Source organism: Pristiophorus japonicus, unplaced genomic scaffold (assembly GCF_044704955.1).
Source record: "Pristiophorus japonicus isolate sPriJap1 unplaced genomic scaffold, sPriJap1.hap1 HAP1_SCAFFOLD_29, whole genome shotgun sequence".
In the NCBI taxonomy this organism is placed as follows: Eukaryota; Metazoa; Chordata; class Chondrichthyes; family Pristiophoridae; genus Pristiophorus; species Pristiophorus japonicus.
Window position 1 is genome coordinate 7,654,773 of NW_027252668.1, and position 14,906 is coordinate 7,669,678.

The 14,906-nt window shown below is 45.6% G+C and overlaps 1 protein-coding gene and 9 non-coding genes across 10 annotated transcripts in view; all 10 read left to right on the forward strand.

Annotated features, from left to right (window-relative positions):
• LOC139248232 (zinc finger protein 84-like) overlaps positions 1-14,906 on the forward strand; it is a 1,036,220-nt gene that overhangs the window by 503,898 nt on the left and 517,416 nt on the right. The gene's annotated exons all lie outside the window — the stretch shown is intronic.
• Positions 1,345-1,415, forward strand: trnag-gcc (transfer RNA glycine (anticodon GCC)). The gene has a single exon. It is a non-coding gene; the product is annotated as a tRNA-Gly (tRNA).
• Positions 2,820-2,890, forward strand: trnag-gcc (transfer RNA glycine (anticodon GCC)). Its single transcript has one exon. It is a non-coding gene; the product is annotated as a tRNA-Gly (tRNA).
• trnag-gcc (transfer RNA glycine (anticodon GCC)) lies at positions 4,997-5,067 on the forward strand. Its single transcript has one exon. It is a non-coding gene; the product is annotated as a tRNA-Gly (tRNA).
• Positions 6,471-6,541, forward strand: trnag-gcc (transfer RNA glycine (anticodon GCC)). Its single transcript has one exon. It is a non-coding gene; the product is annotated as a tRNA-Gly (tRNA).
• trnag-gcc (transfer RNA glycine (anticodon GCC)) lies at positions 7,945-8,015 on the forward strand. The gene has a single exon. It is a non-coding gene; the product is annotated as a tRNA-Gly (tRNA).
• Positions 9,419-9,489, forward strand: trnag-gcc (transfer RNA glycine (anticodon GCC)). Its single transcript has one exon. It is a non-coding gene; the product is annotated as a tRNA-Gly (tRNA).
• trnag-gcc (transfer RNA glycine (anticodon GCC)) lies at positions 10,893-10,963 on the forward strand. Its single transcript has one exon. It is a non-coding gene; the product is annotated as a tRNA-Gly (tRNA).
• trnag-gcc (transfer RNA glycine (anticodon GCC)) lies at positions 12,367-12,437 on the forward strand. Its single transcript has one exon. It is a non-coding gene; the product is annotated as a tRNA-Gly (tRNA).
• Positions 13,841-13,911, forward strand: trnag-gcc (transfer RNA glycine (anticodon GCC)). Its single transcript has one exon. It is a non-coding gene; the product is annotated as a tRNA-Gly (tRNA).

The window sequence follows — 14,906 nt, forward strand, 5'->3', positions numbered from 1 at the left end:
AGAGCGCACACAGAGAAGAGCGGCTGTTATATGAGCGGGGGCACAGATATCCTTCGGTATAAAGAGTGGGAGCAGTGAGGATCGCTTGTAACGTGAGGGAGGAAAGGATTTGAGTTATTTTTCAAATAGTACGAGCAGAGGGAAGCGGCAATTTAAAAAGCGAGAACACACAGGAGTGGCTGTTTGCAGCACGGCAGCAGAGATGAGCGGGTGTTGAAAGAGCGGGAGCAAGTCTGGGTGGCAGTTTAATAAGGAGGAGCAGAAAGGAGCGGCGGTCCCGTTTCCTCGAGCTGTGGCGATTTTCAATAATTCCATCAATGTGATATCTCCAACTTTGCAAATCACACCAAGCTGGGTTGCAGTGCGAGCTGCTAGGAGGCTGCAGCGGAATTGGACAGATTAGGTGGATGGCAGATGCCATATAATGAAGATAAGTGTGAGTTTATCCACTTTGGTGGCAAAACCTTGAAGGTAGAATGTTATCTGAATGTTGACCGATTTGTAAAAGCGGAGGGGTATTGAGACCTGGGTATTTTGGTACATCAGTCGTTGAAGTCATTCATACATACAGGTACAGCATGCAGTAAAGGAAGCCAAATGTCATGCTGGCCTTCATAGCGAGGAGATTAGGGTATCGGAGCATGGAGACTTGTACAGCACCTTGCTGAAACCAGACCTTGAGTATTGTGTGCAGTTATGATCATCTAATCTGAGGAAGGACATTCTTGCTTTTGAGGGAGTGTAGCGAATATTCACCAGATTGATTCCAGGGATGGCAGGACTGACATGAAGAAAGACTGGATCGACTAGGCTTATACTCGCTGGAATTTAGAAGAATGAGAGGGGAGCTCATCGAAACATTTAAAATTTGGTCGGGAATGGACAGGTTTGATGGCGTCAAAAGGTTCCCGCAGTCCGAATAAAGGAAGCCCAGTACCAGCGGTCACTGTCTAAGGATAAAGTGTAAACCATTTAGGACCGACACGAGAAGAATCTTCTTCACTCAGATCATTGTGAACCTGTGGAATTCTGTACCACAGAAAGATGTGGAAGCCAGTTGGATAGATATACTCAAAAGACAGTGAGATATGGCCCTTACGGCTAAAGTGATCAAGGGGCATGGAGGGAAATCAGGAAGGGGAAGTGAAGTTGCATGCTCAGCCATGATCATATTGAATGGTGGTGCTGGCTGGAAGGGACGAATGGCCTACTCCTGCACCTACTTTCTAAGTTTCTATGTTTCTATCTTCAGAATATGAGGTGCTTTGTTGTTCTTCGCCTTTTATTAACAAAAATTAAACACTAATTGCACTATCTTTAAACTTGAATGTGTTCGTAATGTGAGCATTGGTGGTTCAGGGGTAGAATTCTCGCGTGCCACGCGGGAGACCCGGGTTCGATTCCCGGCCAATGCAGTGGTTATGGAAGTATTTCAGAAAGCGTGTATTTAAAAATTAAGCTTCCCGACTGTTTCAAGAGCGTACACATAGAGGAGCGGCTGTTAAATGAGCAGGGGCACAGATATCCTTCGGTATAAAGAGCGGGAGCAGTGAGGATCGCTTGTAACGTGAGGGAGCAAAGGATTTGAGTTATTTTTCAAATAGCACGAGCAGAGGGAAGCGGCAATTTAAAAAGCGAGAACACACAGGAGTGGCTGTTTGCAGCACAGCAGCAGAGATGAGCGGGTGTTGAAAGAGCAGGAGCAAGTCTAGGCGGCAGTTTAATAAGGAGGAGCAGAAAGGAGCGGCGGTACCGTTTCCTCGAGCTGTGGCGATTTTCAATAATTCCATCAATGTAATATCTCCAACTTTGCAAATCACACCAAGCTGGGTTGCAGTGCGAGCTGCTAGGAGGCTGCAGCGGAATTGGACAGATTAGGTGGATGGCAGATGCCATATAATGAAGATAAGTGTGAGTTTATCCACTTTGGTGGCAAAACCTTGAAGGTAGAATGTTATCTGAATGTTGACCGATTTGTAAAAGCGGAGGGGTATTGAGACCTGGGTATTTTGGTACATCAGTCGTTGAAGTCATTCATACATACAGGTACAACATGCAGTAAAGGAAGCCAAATGTCATGCTGGCCTTCATAGCGAGGAGATTAGGGTATCGGAGCATGGAGACTTGTACAGCACCTTGCTGAGACCAGACCTTGAGTATTGTGTGCAGTTATGATCATCTAATCTGAGGAAGGACATTCTTGCTTTTGAGGGAGTGTAGCGAATATTCACCAGATTGATTCCAGGGATGGCAGGACTGACATGAAGAAAGACTGGATCGACTAGGCTTATACTCGCTGGAATTTAGAAGAATGAGAGGGGAGCTCATAGAAACATTTAAAATCTGGTCGGGAATGGACAGGTTTGATGGCGTAAAAAGGTTCCCGCAGTCCGAATAAAGGAAGCCCAGTACCAGCGGTCACTGTCTTAGGATAAAGTGTAAACCATTTAGGACCGACACGAGAAGAATCTTCTTCATTCAGATCATTGTGAACCTGTGGAATTCTGTACCACAGAAAGATGTGGAAGCCAGTTGGATAGATATACTCAAAAGACAGTGAGATATGGCCCTTACGGCTAAAGTGATCAAGGGGCATGGAGGGAAATCAGGAAGGGGAAGTGAAGTTGCATGCTCAGCCATGATCATATTGAATGGTGGTGCTGGCTGGAAGGGACGAATGGCCTACTCCTGCACCTACTTTCTAAGTTTCTATGTTTCTATCTTCAGAATATGAGGCGCTTTGTTGTTCTTCGCCTTTTATTAACAAAAATTAAACACTAATTGCACTATCTTTAAACTTGAATGTGTTCGTAATGTGAGCATTGGTGGTTCAGGGGTAGAATTCTCGCCTGCCACGCGGGAGACCCGGGTTCGATTCCCGGCCAATGCAGTGTTTATGGAAGTATTTCAGAAAGCGTGTATTTAAAAATTAAACTTCCCGACTGTTTCAAGAGCGTACACAGAGAGGAGCGGCTGTTAAATGAGCGGGGGCACAGATATCCTTCGGTATAAAGAGCGGGAGCAGTGAGGATCGCTTGCAACGTGAGGGAGTAAAGGATTTGAGTTATTTTTCTAATAGCACGAGCAGAGGGAAGCGGCAATTTAAAAAGCGAGACACACAGGAGTGGCTGTTTGCAGCACGACAGCAGAGATGAGCGGGTGTTGAAAGAGCGGGAGCAATCTGGGCGGCAGTTTAATAAGGAGGAGCAGAAAGGAGCGGCGGTACCGTTTCCTCGAGCTGTGGCGATTTTCAATAATTCCATCAATGTAATATCTCCAACTTTGCAAATCACACCAAGCTGGGTTGCAGTGCGAGCTGCTCGGAGGCTGCAGCGGAATTGGACAGATTCGGTGGATGGCAGATGCCATATAATGAAGATAAGTGTGAGTTTATCCACTTTGGTGGCAAAACCTTGAAGGTAGAATGTTATCTGAATGTTGACCGATTTGTAAAAGCGGAGGGGTATTGAGACCTGGGTATTTTGGTACATCAGTCGTTGAAGTCATTCATACATACAGGTACAGCATGCAGTAAAGGAAGCCAAATGTCATGCTGGCCTTCATAGCGAGGAGATTAGGGTATCGGAGCATGGAGACTTGTACAGCACCTTGCTGAGACCAGACCTTGAGTATTGTGTGCAGTTATGATCATCTAAGCTGAGGAAGGACATTCTTGCTTTTGAGGGAGTGTAGCGAATATTCACCAGATTGATTCCAGGGATGGCAGGACTGACATGAAGAAAGAATGGATCGACTAGGCTGATACTCGCTGGAATTTAGAAGAATGAGAGGGGAGCTCATAGAAACATTTAAAATTTGGTCGGGAATGGACAGGTTTGATGGCGTAAAAAGGTTCCCGCAGTCCGAATAAAGGAAGCCCAGTACCATAGAAACATAGAAACATAGAAAATATGCGCAGGAGTAGGCCATTCGGCCCTTCTAGCCTGCACCGCCATTCAATGAGTTCATGGCTGAACATTCAACTTCAGTACCCCATTCCTGCTTTCTCGCCATACCCCTTGATCCCCCTAGCAGTAAGGACCTCATCTAACTCCTTTTTGAATATATTTAGTGAATTGGCCTCAACAACTTTCTGTGGTAGAGAATTCCACAGGTTCACCACTCTCTGGGTGAAGAAGTTCCTCCGCATCTCGGTCCTAAATGGCTTACCCCTTATCCTTAGACTGTGACCCCTGGTTCTGGACTTCCCCAACATTGGGTACATTCTTCCTGCATCTAACCTGTCTAACCCCGTCAGAATTTTATATGTTTCTATGAGGTCCCCTCTCATTCTTCTGAACTCCAGTGAATACAAGCCCAGTTGATCCAGTCTTTCTTGATAGGTCAGTCCCGCCTTCCCGGGAATCAGTCTGGTGAACCTTCGCTGCACTCCCTCAATAGCAAGAATGTCCTTCCTCAGGTTAGGAGACCAAAACTGTACACAATACTCCAGGTGTGGCCTCACCAATGCCCTGTACAACTGTAGCAACACCTGCCTGCCCCTGTACTCAAATTCCCTTGCTATGAAGGCCAACATGCCATTTGCTTTCTTAACCGCCTGCTGCACCTGCATGCCAACCTTCAATGACCAGCGGTCAGTGTCTAAGGATAAAGTGTAAACGATTTAGGACCGACACGAGGAGAATCTTCTTCACTCAGATCATTGTGAACCTGTGGAATTCTGTACCACAGAAAGATGTGGAAGCCAGTTGGATAGATATACTCAAAAGACAGTGAGATATGGCCCTTACGGCTAAAGTGATCAAGGGGCATGGAGAGAAATCAGGAAGGGGAAGTGAAGTTGCATGCTCAGCCATGATCATATTGAATGGTGGTGCTGGCTGGAAGGGACGAATGGCCTACTCCTGCAACTACTTTCTAAGTTTCTATGTTTCTATCTTCAGAATATGAGGTGCTTTGTTGTTCTTCGCCTTTTATTAACAAAAATTAAACACTAATTGCACTATCTTTAAACTTGAATGTGTTCGTAATGTGAGCATTGGTGGTTCAGGGGTAGAATTCTCGCCTGCCACGCGGGAGACCCGGGTTCGATTCCCGGCCAATGCAGTGTTTATGGAAGTATTTCAGAAAGCGTGTATTTAAAAATTAAACTTTTCGACTGTTTCAAGAGCGCACACAGAGAGGAGCGGCTGTTAAATGAGCGGGGGCACAGATATCCTTCGGTATAAAGAGCGGGAGCAGTGAGGTTCGCTTGTAACGTGAGGGAGTAAAGGATTTGAGTTATTTTTCTAATAGCACGAGCAGAGGGAAGCGGCAATTTAAAAAGCGAGACACACAGGAGTGGCTGTTTGCAGCACGGCAGCAGAGATGAGCGGGTGTTGAAAGAGCGGGAGCAAGTCTGGGCGGCAGTTTAATAAGGAGGAGCAGAAAGGAGCGGCGGTACCGTTTCCTCGAGCTGTGGCGATTTTCAATAATTCCATCAATGCAATATCTCCAACTTTGCAAATCACACCAAGCTGGGTTGCAGTGCGAGCTGCTAGGAGGCTGCAGCGGAATTGGACAGATTAGGTGGATGGCAGATGCCATATAATGAAGATAAGTGTGAGTTTATCCACTTTGGTGGCAAAACCTTGAAGGTAGAATGTTATCTGAATGTTGACCGATTTGTAAAAGCGGAGGGGTATTGAGACCTGGGTATTTTGGTACATCAGTCGTTGAAGTCATTCATACATACAGGTACAGCATGCAGTAAAGGAAGCCAAATGTCATGCTGGCCTTCATAGCGAGGAGACTAGGGTATCGGAGCATCGAGACTTGTACAGCACCTTGCTGAGACCAGACCTTGAGTATTGTGTGCAGTTATGATCATCTAATCTGAGGAAGGACATTCTTGCTTTTGAGGGAGTGTAGCGAATATTCACCAGATTGATTCCAGGGATGGCAGGACTGACATGAAGAAAGACTGGATCGACTAGGCTTATACTCGCTGGAATTTAGAAGAATGAGAGGGGAGCTCATCGAATCATTTAAAATTTGGTCGGGAATGGACAGGTTTGATGGCGTAAAAAGGTTCCCGCAGTCCGAATAAAGGAAGCCCAGTACCAGCGGTCACTGTCTAAGGATAAAGTGTAAACCATTTAGGATCGACACGAGGAGAATCTTCTTCACTCAGATCATTGTGAACCTGTGGAATTCTGTACCACAGAAAGATGTGGAAGCCAGTTGGATAGATATACTCAAAAGACAGTGAGATATGGCCCTTACGGCTAAAGTGATCAAGGGGCATGGAGAGAAATCAGGAAGGGGAAGTGAAGTTGCATGCTCAGCCATGATCATATTGAATGGTGGTGCTGGCTGGAAGGGACGAATGGCCTACTCCTGCACCTACTTTCTAAGTTTCTATGTTTCTATCTTGAGAATATGAGGTGCTTTGTTGTTCTTCGCCTTTTATTAACAAAAATTAAACACTAATTGCACTATCTTTAAACTTGAATGTGCTGGTAATGTGAGCATTGGTGGTTCAGGGGTAGAATTCTCACCTGCCACGCGGGAGACACGGGTTCGATTCCCGGCCAATACAGTGGTTATGGAAGTATTTCAGAAAGCGTGTATTTAAAAATTAAACTTCCCGACTGTTTCAAGAGCGTACACAGAGAGGAGCGGCTGTTAAATGAGCGGGGGCACAGATATCCTTCGGTACAAAGAGCGGGAGCAGTGAGGATCGCTTGTAACGTGAGGGAGTAAAGGATTTGAGTTATTTTTCTAATAGCACGAGCAGAGGGAAGCGGCAATTTAAAAAGCGAGACACACAGGAGTGGCTGTTTGCAGCACGGCAGCAGAGATGAGCGGGTGTTGAAAGAGCGGGAGCAAGTCTGGGCGGCAGTTTAATAAGGAGTAGCAGAAAGGAGCGGCGGTACTGTTTCCTCGAGCTGTGGCGATTTTCAATAATTCCATCAATGTAATATCTCCAACTTTGCAAATCACACCAAGCTGGGTTGCAGTGCGAGCTGCTAGGAGGCTGCAGCGGAATTGGACAGATTGGGTGGATGGCAGATGCCATATAATGAAGATAAGTGTGAGTTTATCCACTTTGGTGGCAAAACCTTGAAGGTAGAATGTTATCTGAATGTTGACCGATTTGTAAAAGCGGAGGGGTATTGAGACCTGGGTATTTTGGTACATCAGTCGTTGAAGTCATTCATACATACAGGTACAGCATGCAGTAAAGGAAGCCAAATGTCATGCTGGCCTTCATAGCGAGGAGATTAGGGTATCGGAGCATGGAGACTTGTACAGCACCTTGCTGAGACCAGACCTTGAGTATTGTGTGCAGTTATGATCATCTTATCTGAGGAAGGACATTCTTGCTTTCGAGGGAGTGTAGCGAATATTCACCAGATTGATTCCAGGGATGGCAGGACTGACATGAAGAAAGACTGGATCGACTAGGCTTATACTCGCTGGAATTTAGAAGAATGAGAGGGGAGCTCATAGAAACATTTAAAATTTGGTCGGGAATGGACAGGTTTGATGGCGTAAAAAGGTTCCCGCAGTCCGAATAAAGGAAGCCCAGTACCAGCGGTCACTGTCTAAGGATAAAGTGTAAACCATTTAGGACCGACACGAGGAGAATCTTCTTCACTCAGATCATTGTGAACCTGTGGAATTCTGTACCACAGAAAGATGTGGAAGCCAGTTGGATAGATATACTCAAAAGACAGTGAGATATGGCCCTTACGGCTAAAGTGATCAAGGGGCATGGAGAGAAATCAGGAAGGGGAAGTGAAGTTGCATGCTCAGCCATGATCATATTGAATGGTGGTGCTGGTTGGAAGGGACGAATGGCCTACTCCTGCACCTACTTTCTAAGTTTCTATGTTTCTATCTTGAGAATATGAGGTGCTTTGTTGTTCTTCGCCTTTTATTATCAAAAATTAAACACTAATTGCACTATCTTTAAACTTGAATGTGTTCGTAATGTGAGCATTGGTGGTTCAGGGGTAGAATTCTCACCTGCCACGCGGGAGACACGGGTTCGATTCCCGGCCAATACAGTGGTTATGGAAGTATTTCAGAAAGCGTGTATTTAAAAATTAAACTTCCCGACTGTTTCAAGAGCGTACACAGAGAGGAGCGGCTGTTAAATGAGCGGGGGCACAGATATCCTTCGGTACAAAGAGCGGGAGCAGTGAGGATCGCTTGTAACGTGAGGGAGTAAAGGATTTGAGTTATTTTTCTAATAGCACGAGCAGAGGGAAGCGGCAATTTAAAAAGCGAGACACACAGGAGTGGCTGTTTGCAGCACGGCAGCAGAGATGAGCGGGTGTTGAAAGAGCGGGAGCAAGTCTGGGCGGCAGTTTAATAAGGAGTAGCAGAAAGGAGCGGCGGTACTGTTTCCTCGAGCTGTGGCGATTTTCAATAATTCCATCAATGTAATATCTCCAACTTTGCAAATCACACCAAGCTGGGTTGCAGTGCGAGCTGCTAGGAGGCTGCAGCGGAATTGGACAGATTGGGTGGATGGCAGATGCCATATAATGAAGATAAGTGTGAGTTTATCCACTTTGGTGGCAAAACCTTGAAGGTAGAATGTTATCTGAATGTTGACCGATTTGTAAAAGCGGAGGGGTATTGAGACCTGGGTATTTTGGTACATCAGTCGTTGAAGTCATTCATACATACAGGTACAGCATGCAGTAAAGGAAGCCAAATGTCATGCTGGCCTTCATAGCGAGGAGATTAGGGTATCGGAGCATGGAGACTTGTACAGCACCTTGCTGAGACCAGACCTTGAGTATTGTGTGCAGTTATGATCATCTTATCTGAGGAAGGACATTCTTGCTTTCGAGGGAGTGTAGCGAATATTCACCAGATTGATTCCAGGGATGGCAGGACTGACATGAAGAAAGACTGGATCGACTAGGCTTATACTCGCTGGAATTTAGAAGAATGAGAGGGGAGCTCATAGAAACATTTAAAATTTGGTCGGGAATGGACAGGTTTGATGGCGTAAAAAGGTTCCCGCAGTCCGAATAAAGGAAGCCCAGTACCAGCGGTCACTGTCTAAGGATAAAGTGTAAACCATTTAGGACCGACACGAGGAGAATCTTCTTCACTCAGATCATTGTGAACCTGTGGAATTCTGTACCACAGAAAGATGTGGAAGCCAGTTGGATAGATATACTCAAAAGACAGTGAGATATGGCCCTTACGGCTAAAGTGATCAAGGGGCATGGAGAGAAATCAGGAAGGGGAAGTGAAGTTGCATGCTCAGCCATGATCATATTGAATGGTGGTGCTGGTTGGAAGGGACGAATGGCCTACTCCTGCACCTACTTTCTAAGTTTCTATGTTTCTATCTTCAGAATATGAGGTGCTTTGTTGTTCTTCGCCTTTTATTATCAAAAATTAAACACTAATTGCACTATCTTTAAACTTGAATGTGTTCGTAATGTGAGCATTGGTGGTTCAGGGGTAGAATTCTCACCTGCCACGCGGGAGACACGGGTTCGATTCCCGGCCAATACAGTGGTTATGGAAGTATTTGAGAAAGCGTGTATTTAAAAATTAAACTTCCCGACTGTTTCAAGAGCGTACACAGAGAGGAGCGGCTGTTAAATGAGCGGGGGCACAGATATCCTTCGGTATAAAGAGCGGGAGCAGTGAGGATCGCTTGTAACGTGAGGGAGTAAAGGATTTGAGTTATTTTTCTAATAGCACGAGCAGAGGGAAGCGGCAATTTAAAAAGCGAGACACACAGGAGTGGCTGTTTGCAGCACGGCAGCAGAGATGAGCGGGTGTTGAAAGAGCGGGAGCAAGTCTGGGCGGCAGTTTAATAAGGAGGAGCAGAAAGGAGCGGCGGTACCGTTTCCTCGAGCTGTGGCGATTTTCAATAATTCCATCAATGCAATATCTCCAACTTTGCAAATCACACCAAGCTGGGTTGCAGTGCGAGCTGCTAGGAGGCTGCAGCGGAATTGGACAGATTAGGTGGATGGCAGATGCCATATAATGAAGATAAGTGTGAGTTTATCCACTTTGGTGGCAAAACCTTGAAGGTAGAATGTTATCTGAATGTTGACCGATTTGTAAAAGCGGAGGGGTATTGAGACCTGGGTATTTTGGTACATCAGTCGTTGAAGTCATTCATACATACAGGTACAGCATGCAGTAAAGGAAGCCAAATGTCATGCTGGCCTTCATAGCGAGGAGACTAGGGTATCGGAGCATCGAGACTTGTACAGCACCTTGCTGAGACCAGACCTTGAGTATTGTGTGCAGTTATGATCATCTAATCTGAGGAAGGACATTCTTGCTTTTGAGGGAGTGTAGCGAATATTCACCAGATTGATTCCAGGGATGGCAGGACTGACATGAAGAAAGACTGGATCGACTAGGCTTATACTCGCTGGAATTTAGAAGAATGAGAGGGGAGCTCATCGAAACATTTAAAATTTGGTCGGGAATGGACAGGTTTGATGGCGTAAAAAGGTTCCCGCAGTCCGAATAAAGGAAGCCCAGTACCAGCGGTCACTGTCTAAGGATAAAGTGTAAACCATTTAGGATCGACACGAGGAGAATCTTCTTCACTCAGATCATTGTGAACCTGTGGAATTCTGTACCACAGAAAGATGTGGAAGCCAGTTGGATAGATATACTCAAAAGACAGTGAGATATGGCCCTTACGGCTAAAGTGATCAAGGGGCATGGAGAGAAATCAGGAAGGGGAAGTGAAGTTGCATGCTCAGCCATGATCATATTGAATGGTGGTGCTGGCTGGAAGGGACGAATGGCCTACTCCTGCACCTACTTTCTAAGTTTCTATGTTTCTATCTTGAGAATATGAGGTGCTTTGTTGTTCTTCGCCTTTTATTAACAAAAATTAAACACTAATTGCACTATCTTTAAACTTGAATGTGTTTGTAATGTGAGCATTGGTGGTTCAGGGGTAGAATTCTCACCTGCCACGCGGGAGACACGGGTTCGATTCCCGGCCAATGCAGTGGTTATGGAAGTATTTCAGAAAGCGTGTATTTAAAAATTAAACTTCCCGACTGTTTCAAGAGCGTACACAGAGAGGAGCGGCTGTTAAATGAGCGGGGGCACAGATATCCTTCGGTACAAAGAGCGGGAGCAGTGAGGATCGCTTGTAACGTGAGGGAGTAAAGGATTTGAGTTATTTTTCTAATAGCACGAGCAGAGGGAAGCGGCAATTTAAAAAGCGAGACACACAGGAGTGGCTGTTTGCAGCACGGCAGCAGAGATGAGCGGGTGTTGAAAGAGCGGGAGCAAGTCTGGGCGGCAGTTTAATAAGGAGTAGCAGAAAGGAGCGGCGGTACTGTTTCCTCGAGCTGTGGCGATTTTCAATAATTCCATCAATGTAATATCTCCAACTTTGCAAATCACACCAAGCTGGGTTGCAGTGCGAGCTGCTAGGAGGCTGCAGCGGAATTGGACAGATTGGGTGGATGGCAGATGCCATATAATGAAGATAAGTGTGAGTTTATCCACTTTGGTGGCAAAACCTTGAAGGTAGAATGTTATCTGAATGTTGACCGATTTGTAAAAGCGGAGGGGTATTGAGACCTGGGTATTTTGGTACATCAGTCGTTGAAGTCATTCATACATACAGGTACAGCATGCAGTAAAGGAAGCCAAATGTCATGCTGGCCTTCATAGCGAGGAGATTAGGGTATCGGAGCATGGAGACTTGTACAGCACCTTGCTGAGACCAGACCTTGAGTATTGTGTGCAGTTATGATCATCTTATCTGAGGAAGGACATTCTTGCTTTCGAGGGAGTGTAGCGAATATTCACCAGATTGATTCCAGGGATGGCAGGACTGACATGAAGAAAGACTGGATCGACTAGGCTTATACTCGCTGGAATTTAGAAGAATGAGAGGGGAGCTCATAGAAACATTTAAAATTTGGTCGGGAATGGACAGGTTTGATGGCGTAAAAAGGTTCCCGCAGTCCGAATAAAGGAAGCCCAGTACCAGCGGTCACTGTCTAAGGATAAAGTGTAAACCATTTAGGACCGACACGAGGAGAATCTTCTTCACTCAGATCATTGTGAACCTGTGGAATTCTGTACCACAGAAAGATGTGGAAGCCAGTTGGATAGATATACTCAAAAGACAGTGAGATATGGCCCTTACGGCTAAAGTGATCAAGGGGCATGGAGAGAAATCAGGAAGGGGAAGTGAAGTTGCATGCTCAGCCATGATCATATTGAATGGTGGTGCTGGTTGGAAGGGACGAATGGCCTACTCCTGCACCTACTTTCTAAGTTTCTATGTTTCTATCTTCAGAATATGAGGTGCTTTGTTGTTCTTCGCCTTTTATTATCAAAAATTAAACACTAATTGCACTATCTTTAAACTTGAATGTGCTCGAAATGTGAGCATTGGTGGTTCAGGGGTAGAATTCTCGCCTGCCACGCGGGAGATCCGGGTTCGATTCCCGGCTAATGCAGTGTTTATGGAAGTATTTCAGAAAGCGTGTATTTAAAAAGTAAACTTCCCGACTGATTCAAGAGCGTAAACAGAAAAGAGCGGCTGTTATATGAGCGGGGGCACAGATATCCTTCGGTATAAAGAGCGGGAGCAGTGAGGATCGCTTGTAACGTGAGGGAGGAAAGGATTTGAGTTATTTTTCAAATAGCACGAGCAGAGGGAAGCCGCAATTTAAAAAGCGAGACACACAGGAGTGGCTGTTTGCAGCACGGCAGCAGAGATGAGCGGGTGTTGAAAGAGCGGGAGCAAGTCTGGGCGGCAGTTTAATAAGGAGTAGCAGAAAGGAGCGGCGGTACCGTTTCCTCGAGCTGTGGCGATTTTCAATAATTCCATCAATGTAATATCTCCAACTTTGCAAATCACACCAAGCTGGGTTGCAGTGCGAGCTGCTAGGAGGCTGCAGCGGAATTGGACAGATTAGGTGGATGGCAGATGCCATATAATGAAGATAAGTGTGAGTTTATCCACTTTGGTGGCAAAACCTTGAAGGTAGAATGTTATCTGAATGTTGACCGATTTGTAAAAGCGGAGGGGTATTGAGACCTGGGTATTTTGGTACATCAATCGTTGAAGTCATTCATACATACAGGTACAGCATGCAGTAAAGGAAGCCAAATGTCATGCTGGCCTTCATAGCGAGGAGATTAGGGTATCGGAGCATGGAGACTTGTACAGCACCTTGCTGAGACCAGACCTTGAGTATTGTGTGCAGTTATGATCATCTAAGCTGAGGAAGGACATTCTTGCTTTTGAGGGAGTGTAGCGAATATTCACCAGATTGATTCCAGGGATGGCAGGACTGACATGAAGAAAGACTGGATCGACTAGGCTTATACTCGCTGGAATTTAGAAGAATGAGAGGGGAGCTCATCGAAACATTTAAAATTTGGTCGGGAATGGACAGGTTTGATGGCGTAAAAAGGTTCCCGCAGTCCGAATAAAGGAAGCCCAGTACCAGCGGTCACTGTCTAAGGATAAAGTGTAAACCATTTAGGACCGACACGAGGAGAATCTTCTTCACTCAGATCATTGTGAACCTGTGGAATTCTGTACCACAGAAAGATGTGGAAGCCAGTTGGATAGATATACTCAAAAGACAGTGAGATATGGCCCTTACGGCTAAAGTGATCAAGGGGCATGGAGAGAAATCAGGAAGGGGAAGTGAAGTTGCATGCTCAGCCATGATCATATTGAATGGTGGTGCTGGCTGGAAGGGACGAATGGCCTACTCCTGCACCTACTTTCTAAGTTTCTATGTTTCTATCTTGAGAATATGAGGTGCTTTGTTGTTCTTCGCCTTTTATTAACAAAAATTAAACACTAATTGCACTATCTTTAAACTTGAATGTGCTGGTAATGTGAGCATTGGTGGTTCAGGGGTAGAATTCTCACCTGCCACGCGGGAGACACGGGTTCGATTCCCGGCCAATGCAGTGGTTATGGAAGTATTTCAGAAAGCGTGTATTTAAAAATTAAACTTCCCGACTGTTTCAAGAGCGTACACAGAGAGGAGCGGCTGTTAAATGAGCGGGGGCACAGATATCCTTCGGTACAAAGAGCGGGAGCAGTGAGGATCGCTTGTAACGTGAGGGAGTAAAGGATTTGAGTTATTTTTCTAATAGCACGAGCAGAGGGAAGCGGCAATTTAAAAAGCGAGACACACAGGAGTGGCTGTTTGCAGCACGGCAGCAGAGATGAGCGGGTGTTGAAAGAGCGGGAGCAAGTCTGGGCGGCAGTTTAATAAGGAGTAGCAGAAAGGAGCGGCGGTACTGTTTCCTCGAGCTGTGGCGATTTTCAATAATTCCATCAATGTAATATCTCCAACTTTGCAAATCACACCAAGCTGGGTTGCAGTGCGAGCTGCTAGGAGGCTGCAGCGGAATTGGACAGATTGGGTGGATGGCAGATGCCATATAATGAAGATAAGTGTGAGTTTATCCACTTTGGTGGCAAAACCTTGAAGGTAGAATGTTATCTGAATGTTGACCGATTTGTAAAAGCGGAGGGGTATTGAGACCTGGGTATTTTGGTACATCAGTCGTTGAAGTCATTCATACATACAGGTACAGCATGCAGTAAAGGAAGCCAAATGTCATGCTGGCCTTCATAGCGAGGAGATTAGGGTATCGGAGCATGGAGACTTGTACAGCACCTTGCTGAGACCAAACCTTGAGTATTGTGTGCAGTTATGATCTTCTAATCTGAGGAAGGACATTCTTGCTTTCGAGGGAGTGTAGCGAATATTCACCAGATTGATTCCAGGGATGGCAGGACTGACATGAAGAAAGACTGGATCGACTAGGCTTATACTCGCTGGAATTTAGAAGAATGAGAGGGGAGCTCATAGAAACATTTAAAATTTGGTCGGGAATGGACAGGTTTGATGGCGTAAAAAGGTTCCCGCAGTCCGAATAAAGGAAGCCCAGTA